General features: G+C 36.2%; 1 pseudogene; it reads left to right on the top strand.

Moving 5' to 3' along the window:
• The first annotated feature begins 4,485 nt into the window (after positions 1–4,485).
• On the top strand, positions 4,486–5,010 carry LOC125343923 (annotated as a pseudogene).
• Positions 5,011–10,295: the final 5,285 nt, after the last annotated feature.

Genomic DNA, 10,295 nt, shown 5'->3' with positions numbered 1-10,295 from the left:
GGGATACATGAATGGAAAATATAAAGGCAATTGAATGGAACCAGAAATTGTTGTTGTTTTGTACTGGTCCTGTGGCTTGAACTCAGGGCCTGGGTTCTATATTTGTACTTTTTTTTGCTCAAGGATAGTACTGTACTTCTTGAGCCACAGCTCCACTTCTAGCTTGGTTGATAGGAAATAAGAATCTCATGGACTTTCCCACCTGGGCTGCCACCTGAGTGAGCACTTAGGATTATAGGCATGATCTACTGGCTCCCAGTGGCATAACGCTTTAAAGTTGGAAATGTAGAAGAATCTTGTAGGATATCAGACTTTTACATATTATAAAACAACCAGGTTTGACATTTTTTTCCTCAGAATTATATAATCACAATGATTTAAAAACATTCCTCTGTTTTGAGTGTATGTGAAGATATTAGCTATTGGTGTGAAGAGAATAGTTGGGAATATAAAGATTATACACACTCAAGATAATGTTTATCTGTTTGGCTAAAATGGTATTCATAACCACAAGGCACTGATAAAAAAGCTTTGTAGTACACTAAATAAAGGAATTGATGGGATGTAACTTGTTTATATTTGAATCATGTAATATAGGAGTGGTGGGCAAATTAGTTTTCTCTGTACCTTTGTTTCTGTATCTCTAAAATGGAATAATAAAGTAGACATTGATAAGATTATTATAAAAATGAAGGGCATTAATACCCCCAAATATCCTACAAACTGACTGAAACCAAAGTCCAAATGCTTGACCATAAGAAGTATGTTAGAAATGAATCAAAAATAAATCCAGTGTTTTCAGTGTAAGTAACTGGATAGACTAAGCAGCAGGGGCTAAAGTTGAATGTAAATGTGTTACAAAACCTCTTGTATTAACGAATATTAGATAAATGGCAGCATCAAATTTTACTCTAGAGGAAATTTTAGAAACAATATGTTGATTTGAGATGCAACAAATTGTGGAAGATACATAGGACCCATGGGAATGGATGAAACCTTTAAAAGAAGATATGAGGGGCATCTGGATTGGATCCATATCTTAGCTATGGATGAATGGATCAAGGAAAGGTGGTACATATACACAATGGAATTCTATGCTTCTATCAGAAAGAATGACATCGCCCCATTGGTAAGGAAATGGAAAGACTTGGAAAAAAATAGTATTAAGTGAAGTAAGCCAGAGCCAAAGAAACATAGGCTCCATAGTTTCCCTCGTTGGCAATAATTAGTAAATATCTATGATAGTCTTAGCACAGGATCACAATAGCTCAATAGCTAAGAAAATATGATCAAATAAGATGATGCTAAGCGAAATGAACTCCAAGATATGGAAACAAGAGATTTTTCTTGGCTGGGAATGTGGCTTAGTAGTAGAATGCTTGCCTAGCATGCATGGAGCCCTGGATTCAATTCCTCAGTACCACATATAGAAAAAGCCAGAAGGAGTGTGCTCAGGTCCTGAGTTCAAGCCCCAGGACTGGCAGAGAGAGAGAGAGAAAGAGAGAGAGAGAGAGAGAAAGAGAGAAGGAGAGAGAGTGGAAGAAAAGAGAGAAGAGGAGAGAGATATTTTTCTTTGTTGCTATTGTTTTTAATGTACTATGTGAAGTAATTTCTTTTTCATTTTTTTATCCTATTGTTTACCCCCTGTTGTCACTGTATTTGATTTTGAATATGAACAGTGATCCAAGACAGTATGCTGAAAATGAACTTTACAACTTGAGAGCAGAGGTTAGTAGGGAGGGACACTGGGAGAAATATGAAGGAGGGCATAACAAGTTTGACAAGAAATGTATTTAGGACCTTATGTATGTAACTGTAACCCCTCTATCATTACTTTGTCAATAAATAAAATTTAAAAATGACATTACATTTTATCATAGACACTATCACATAGTCGTTGACTGGCATTCCCATGTTTCTGGGCTCCAGCCTCCTATATGAGTTTGCACAATTTTTTGGTGGAGTAGTATTGGGGCTTGAACACAGGGTACAGGTGAACACCTGTGCACTGTCCCTTAGGTTTTTGCTCAAGTCAAGGCTAGTATTCTCCCATATGAGCCACAGCTCTACTTCCAGGTTTTTGGTAGTTGAAGATAAGAGTCTCAAGAACTTTCCTGCTTCAGCTAGCTCTTGAAATCTGATCTTTCAGAGTAGATAGAATTACAGGTGTGAGCCACTGGGCCCAGCAGGAAAATCACTTTTATGAGAAAAGGACTGCTTTGGTTATTTATGGTCAGATGCTCAAGTGGTAGAATCCATCAACCTTGAGAGAAAAAGCTAAGGGACAATGCCCAGACCCCTAGCACCAGCACACAAAAGTGCTTTCTCTCTCTCTCTCTCTCTTTTTATTAATGTATATCTTTTGCATGAAAGGGTTTCACTATGTTCTGTCCACACCCATGTACAATGTGAAAGTAATCTTATAAAAACAAGTTGAAGGCATCATACACAATGACTTCAATTTATATTATATGAGCAGAAACTCAGTCTGATCATTCTTGAGTATTTATTTGATAATTTAAAATTTTATCTACTTGAGTTCCCAGACTTATAGATGGGGTTTAGCAAGTATATTTATTTCCTTTGGTACATTGCTTGGATTTTATTCTTACATTCTCCTCATTCCAGCTTTAAAAAATTTTCAGATGTTATCTAATAAGTGACCACAAACTTTTATTAAACTTATTTTAGCTTAAGCATAAAATATAAAACTTGTACATAAAAATGAGGTATCATATATATCATCTGTCTAATTTAATAAAGACTTCTCATTATGCAGTAGTTGTACAGGAGGGTTTCACACACAATCCATCAACTTCTTTCCCTTTGTCACTCTTCCATATTTTATATCTCCTTTTCTTAAAGAAATTTCAACATGTTTAATTATTGTCATATTTACACATAAAATACTTCCATAACATTCACCCTCATTCATCCTCTTAATTCCCCTCCTCTTTTCCACTGGTACCTATACCCCAAACAGAGCCTGATATATTTTTCTGTCATTCATGTTTTAGTGCAAATTAGTTGTACCAAGGAGTGTATGTACATGTATATGTACATGTGTGATATATATACATATATAATCAAGTTAAACAAGTCTATTTCTTCAATCATTTATTACTTCACCACCTCAAAAACATTAAAATCATTTTAAGACATTCAGTACACAATCACTATCAATAGTCTCCTTGTTGTTTATTAGCACACTAGAACCTTTTACACCTAACTTCTACTTTGTACCTTCTCATCATCTTTTGCAATTCCTCCTTTTTCTTGCCTTCAGCATCCACCATCCTATTTTCAATTCTATGTGATCAATTTCAATATCTCAGTTCAGTGTAGGTTGAACCCTCTGTGTAGGGGTCTGGCAACTCTGCATTGTAGGCATCAGCCATTGTTGCTAAGCCTTTTTCCTGGATCATTATAAATTGATAGAATTCATTTTCATAGTCTTATATGATGGAAGCTTCCATTTTCTTTCTCTCTAGGTCTAGAAAGCACTTTCAGCTCCTTCAGGCACAATTGGATCCTAAAAGACAGCAGAGGGACCACTGGTAAAACTTCAAATCAATTCGAATGATTCTTGTGGCTAGGTTAATCCCATCAAAGAAAATTACACTTCTGGTAAACTCAAAATTCACCAATTAGGTAATTATAATATGTATGAAAAATCACCTTTTATAGATAAGTAGTTTGTGTTATTTTACATGATGCATAGAAAATTACCATGAATTTTAGCAGCTTAACTATTTTGTTTTCATGGATTAGTAATTTAAACATAGGTTATCTAAACATATTCATGATCTCACAAAGCTTAAGCAAGATATCAAGCATCTGTTTCTCCATGGAGCTCAATGGACAGATATAAGTGTGTGTGTGTGTGTGTGTGTGTAAGGAAGTGGAAATTTGTGGTACAATTTAGAATATTGTTTACTACACTTTGGTGAGCCTATTTATATACCTTTTCCTTAGATTTAAAAGGGAAAATGGACATCACTTTCTCTTTTCAATAAACACTTACCTTCCTTTTTTGCTAACCTTTGGGAGATAGAGGTGTTCTTAGCATCACAAGGCCTCTTCCATTGTCAGGCTTCACACTTTGAACAGCTCTCAAAAATTTTTATGAACAACAGGCCTCTGCTGTCTGTTAATGAAGCAGTGATTATTTTCATTTTTATTAAGTAACTGTGATTACATTGATAAACTTGGACTACATATGATTTTTTTCCCCAACCCTTGGGGTTCAATCTAAGATTGTCATCTTCCAACATATTTCTATCAATGGCTAATAAAACAAAGCCCAAACATTAGAGAAATATAGTGCTTCTTCCCAAGTAACCAAAGCATTTCATAAGAACAAATTTAGCTGGCCCCTGCTCTTACAGCCATTGCAGAACATTGACTTCCATAGAGACAGCACAGGGGCAAGTGAGAGCTGATGGGCACAGAGCCACTTTGTGCCTTGCAGAGGAAAAACTAAGCATGGGCAAAGGAGATCCTAAGAAGGTGAGAGGCAAAATGTCATCATATGCATTCTTTGTGCAAACATGCCTAGAGGAGCAGGAGAAGAAGCACCTGAATGCTTCAGTCAACTTCTCAGAGTTTTCTAAGAAGTGCTCAGAGAGGTGGAAGACTATGTCTGCTAAAGAGAAAGGGAAACTTGAAGACATGGCCAAGTCGGACAAGGCTCATTATGAAAGAGAAATGAAAACCTACATCCCACCCCCCACCCTCCCACCCTGGCAAAGGAGAAATAAAAAAGTTCAAGGATCCCAATATGCTCAAGAGACTTTCTTTGTGGCCTTCTTGTTCTGAGTATTTCCTTAAAATAAAAGGGGAACACCCTGGCCTTTTTATTGGTGATGTTGTGAAAAAAACCCTGATTCAGCAAAAAAGGGGATTGTGAAGTCTGAAAAGAGCAAGAAAAAGAAGGAAGATGAGGAAAACGAGGAAGACAAGGAAGACGAATAGCTTGAAGATGAGGATGAAGAGAATGGTGATGAATAAGTTGGTTCTAGTGCAGTTTTTTTCTTGTAAATTAAGCATTTAACGCCCCTGTACACAACTCGCTCCTTTTAAAGAAAAAAAAAAAGAAATGTAAGGCTGAGTAAGATTTGTTTTTGAACTGTGACATGTATTTTTTTATCATTAACACACAACCAAATGTGTGTTTAGTGTAGCTCTGTCCTGGTGGTATTTTCAATAGCCAGTAACCTTGCCTGGTACAACATGGGGGATGTAAATTGGCATGGAAATTTAAAGCAGGTTCTTGTTGGTGCACAGTACAAATTAGTTATATATGGGGACAGTAGTTTTTCCATCTTCAGTTGTCTGATGCAGCTTATACGAAATAACTGTTGTTCTACTAACTGAATACCACTCGGTAATTGTAAAAAGAACTTGGAGTTGTTTTGTTGACGTTCTGAATGCTTCTAACTAAATATATTTTTATTAGTTAAAAAAGGTAATAATAAATGGGTGAGATGTCCCAAAGGACTACTGTTTCATTTAGGTGTATGTAGGTTAGTATTCTATGATAACACCACATGAATTAAGAAGCATGCTTAATGAGGTTCACTTGCTATCCAATTAGTTTAATTTTAAAGTACATGAGCAATGAAGGATTAATTGCACTCATATCAATGTATTATATTTCCTGAAGAATGGTGGCTATTAAGTTTTGAATATAGCACTTTATTTGTAGCATATTAATTGGTACTTTAAGCATAAATCTGTATTAAATGTATGTTACTTATTTTTGACTCTTAATTTAATGTAACAGAAAATACTATAATTAACATATGTGTTTTAGGAAAGATAGCATTTAACACTTAGCTGCAGGCTATCATATGCATATGATTGCTTGTGACAGTGGTTCAAAGCAACAAATCAGTATTTCTTATTATAGGCTTTTAAACTTATTTTTTTTTGCCATTTCTGGGGCTTGAACTCAGGGCTTGAGCACTGTCCCTGTCTTCTTTTTGCTCAAGGCTAGCACTCTACCACTTGAGCCACATTGCCACTCCTGGCCTTTTCTATGTATGTGGTATGTGATGCTGAGGAGTTGAACCCAGGGCTTCATGTATATGAGGCAAGCACTCTACCAGTAGGCCATATTCCCAGCCCTATTATAGGCTTTTGTGGCAAAACAAAACACATGTTAGATGTGTATAAGTAGTTTCCTGAAACTGGAGAAAACTGGAAAGAATTGAAATAAAAAAATTTTGCCAGATAATGCAATCAACTAATTCTTATAAGAGTTTATTACAATTCTTATAATAGTTTATTATCTGTGCTCTCTTTACAGTATTAACAAAAGGATGGGAATATATAACATAAAATTTCAAGAGGATAAAATAGTAATACATAAAATAATTTTTGCACTATTAATTATATGAAATTATTATGTTCTATTTCCATTTCATTGAAGAGTTTGAGAAATATTGGTGTGAGTTCTGTTTTGAATGCCTTGTAGAATTCTGCTGTGAATCCGTCTGGACCTGGGCTTTTCTTGGCTGGGAGATCACTTATTGTCTTTTCTATTTCAATACTGGATATGGGTCTGTTTAGAAGGTTTAAATCTTCATGGTTGAGTTTGGGGATATCAATTTTTTCTAGGAAATCATCCATTTCTTCCAAGTTCTCGAATTTGTTGGCATAAAGGTTTGCAAAATACTCCCTTATTGAGTTCTGAATTTTGGTTGTTTCAGTGGTGATGTTACCTGTTTCATCTCTTATCTTGTTTATTTGAGTGTGCTGCCTTCGTTTTTTGAACAGGTTTGCTAGGGGTCTGTCTATCTTGTTGGTTTTTTCAAAGAACCAACTCTTTGTTTTGTTGATTCTTTCAATGGTTTTTTAGGTCTCTAATTGATTTAATTCTGATTCGATTTTAATTATTTGCTTCTGTCTATTGACTTGGGGTTTGGCTTGTTGTTCTCTTTCAAGGAAATTAAGGTGCTTCCTTAAATTATTGAGTTGCTGTGTCTCCAGTTTGTTGGTGTATGCATTCAGAGATATAAATTTTCCTCTGAGTACTGCCTTTGCTGTGTCCCAAAGGAGCTGGTACTTTGTGTCCTCATCTTGGTGGAGTTCCATAAACATTTGAATTTCCAATTTAATTTCTTCAGTGACCCACTGATGGTTCAGCAGTGTGTTGTTTAGTCTCCTTGAACTGGAGGATTTTCTTTGGTGGCTATTTGAGTTGAGCTCTAATTTTATTCCATTGTGGTCTGAGAGAATGCAGGGAATGGTTTTGATATTTCTGAGTTGGTACAGATTTTCTTTGCGCCCTAAGATGTGATCTATTTTGGAGAATGCTCCATGTGCTGCTGAGAAGAATGTGTATTCTATTGTTGCAGGGTGGAATATTCTGTAGATGTCCGTTAAGTCTAGTTGATCTATGCAACTGTTTAGTTCTGTGGTTTCTTTGTTCAGTTTTTGGCGTGTTGATCTGTCCAGAGGTGAGAGTGGAATGTTAAAGTCCCCAACTATCAATGTGTTTGGGTTTATGAGTGTTTTTAGAGTCAGCAGTGTTTGTTTGATGAAGTTGGGTGCTCCTGTATTTGGTGTGTAGATATTTAGGATGATTATATCCTTCTGCAGGAGAGATTCCTTTATTAGTATGTTGTAACCTTCTTTGTCTCTTCTTACCTTTTTTAATTTCAAGTCAATTGTCTGATACTAGGATTGCAAATCCAGCCTCCTTATGGGGGCCATTTGCTTGATAGATTTGATTCCAGCCTTTCACTTTTAGAAGATGTTTACTTTTGCTGGATAGGTGAGTCTCTTGGAGGCAGCAGAAAGATGGATCTTGATTTTTGATCCAACCTATTAGCCTATGTCGTTTGATTGGACAATTAAGTCCAATAATGTTGAAAGCTAGGATTGAGAGCTGATCATTTGTTCTTTTCATTATTACTATCTTGTTAAAAGCTTTGTATTCCCATATCTTGATCTGATATTCTGGTTTACTATGTAGCGTTCATTTCTCTGTCTGTATTATTTTCCCTGTATAGTACATCTTTAAGGATTTTCTGTAAAGCTGGTTTGGTGGAGATATATTGTTTCAGTTTTTCCTTACTGTGGAAGACTTTTATTTGACCTTCGGCTACAAATTAGAGTTTAGCTGCGTACAGTATTCTTGCTTGATGTCAAGTTTCTATGTTTTCCTTACCGTTCTAGAATCCAGAATTTCTGGATTTTTCCATTGGAATTTTCTAATGTGTTGCACTAGTGACTTTCCATGATACCTTACCTCTCTTCTCAGACACATACAACTTTTGTTTTTCTTCATTCTCATGAAGATACAAGAAAGTAATAGTATCTCTAACCCAGCAACCTCCCTCATGATTCTTTTAAATGAGTGTTGCTGATTGGCTTCTTCATGCCATTGAAGTGACTTGTTTATATATGTGCAAAAACATCAAGGAAAGTAGTTTTCCCTAGATATCATGATATACATTTGGTTACATTACATACAGCCTTTTTGTGCAGTGCAAGTAAAGAAATATCACAAAACCTCCGAGGAATCTCTGCTCTAGGAATAAAAGCAGCAAAATGATTTGTTCAAAAGCAAGACATTAGTGAGGGAAAGAACTAGAATTCAGGAGCAAGCTCTCTGACTCACAAATGAGTCTAGTTCTCCTTTTTATTACTCCACCACAGTTTTTAAGTCAATGTATACATATCAACTAGCTCTTCTTCAATTATTAGATGGATATTACTATTGGAACGTACTTATTGAAGAACAAGCCTAAACATCCCTGAAGTTAGAAGTTGCTTGTTTGAAATTTCGAGGTAAATACCAAAGTTTAATTATATTTTCTAGTGCTTAATTTATTACACCACAATAAGGAAAAGGTAGAAATTAGTATTAACCTTTAATATGAAGACATTGAACCAGTGAAAGCTTCAGAAACTTGAATTGCCTGGGGATTTACTATTTGTGGTAAGATGAAATATTTTCATTCTGATTTTCACATTAAGATTTATTTTTTATTTTTATTTGTTTGCCAGTCCTGGGGCTTGAACTCAGGGCCTGAGCACTGTCCATGGCTTCTTTTGGCTCAACGCTAGCACTCTACCACTTGAACCACAGAGCCACTTCTTGCTTTTTCTATATATATGGTGCTGAGGAATCGAACCCAGGGCTTCATATATACAAGGCAAGCACTCTACCACTAGGCCATATTCCCAGCCCACACTCATAAAGATTTTTTTTTTTTGGCCAGTCCTGGGGCTTGGACTCAGGGCCTGAGCACTGTCCCTGGCTTCTTTTTTTGCTCAAGGCTAGCACTCTGCCACTTGAGCCACAGCGACACTTCTGGCCATTTTCTGTATATGTGGTGCTGGAGAATTGAACCCAGGGCCTCATGTATACGAGGCAAGCACTCTTGCCACTAGGCCATATCCCCAGCCCCAATCATAAAGATTTTTAATGTCTAAATATATTACGTCTGCATAGATTCTAGACATATTTTTATATCCCTAAGATAACTTCTATAAGAAATAGGCAGGAGGAGGCATTACTGACGTTTGGTGGGGTGATGGTGGCAGTAATGGTTACAATCATAATAATCAGATTTATAATTTAGCACCGTTGTCTCACACTTGTAATCCTAGCTACTTAGGAGGCTGAGATCTGACGACTGTGTTTCAAAGCCACATTATGCAAGAAAGTCTAGGAGGCATTTATCTTCAATTAACTAGCAACAATCTGGAAGTGCAGTTGTGATTCAAGTGGTAGAGTACTAACCTTGGGCAAAACAGCAAAAATTCCTTGAGCAAAAACCTCCATAAGTCCTGAGATCAAGCCCCAGGGCTGGCCTAGGAAGAAAGCAATCACCAGAGTAATTTCTGTTCTATTCTGCATTTACTAACCCATAATATGTGATAGGCTCTGTGACAAGCATTTTAAGTTGATTTTCTCTTTAGAGTGTTAAAACTACCCTTTGAGTAAGCATCATTATGACCTCATGTTGTAAAACAGGTAATTAAGGTACCCACAGGTGACATTCCTTGCCAAAGCTGGCCTGCTGAGAGTTAAATCTGTAAGATTTTTTTAAGTGGCTGTGCTGGAATAAGAATGAAGATTGTCACTTCTGACCCTCTGTGTCTTTTGACAAAGTTGGTCAGTTTTGGAAGATAAAGTATGGGGTGGTGGCCTATGATATTTTGTGTGTTTGGATGAGATATCATGAACAGGAAAATAAAGTTTTAACCACTACTTATCCAAATTGGTGTTAGCTGTATCAAATAATACCTATAAATTTATGAAAAAATTTGCGCCTTCT

This window comes from Perognathus longimembris, chromosome 28, assembly GCF_023159225.1.
Source record: "Perognathus longimembris pacificus isolate PPM17 chromosome 28, ASM2315922v1, whole genome shotgun sequence".
Lineage (NCBI taxonomy): Eukaryota > Metazoa > Chordata > Mammalia > Rodentia > Heteromyidae > Perognathus > Perognathus longimembris.
Note: the sequence above shows the minus strand (reverse complement) of the source record. Positions and strands in the feature narration are given on the sequence as shown.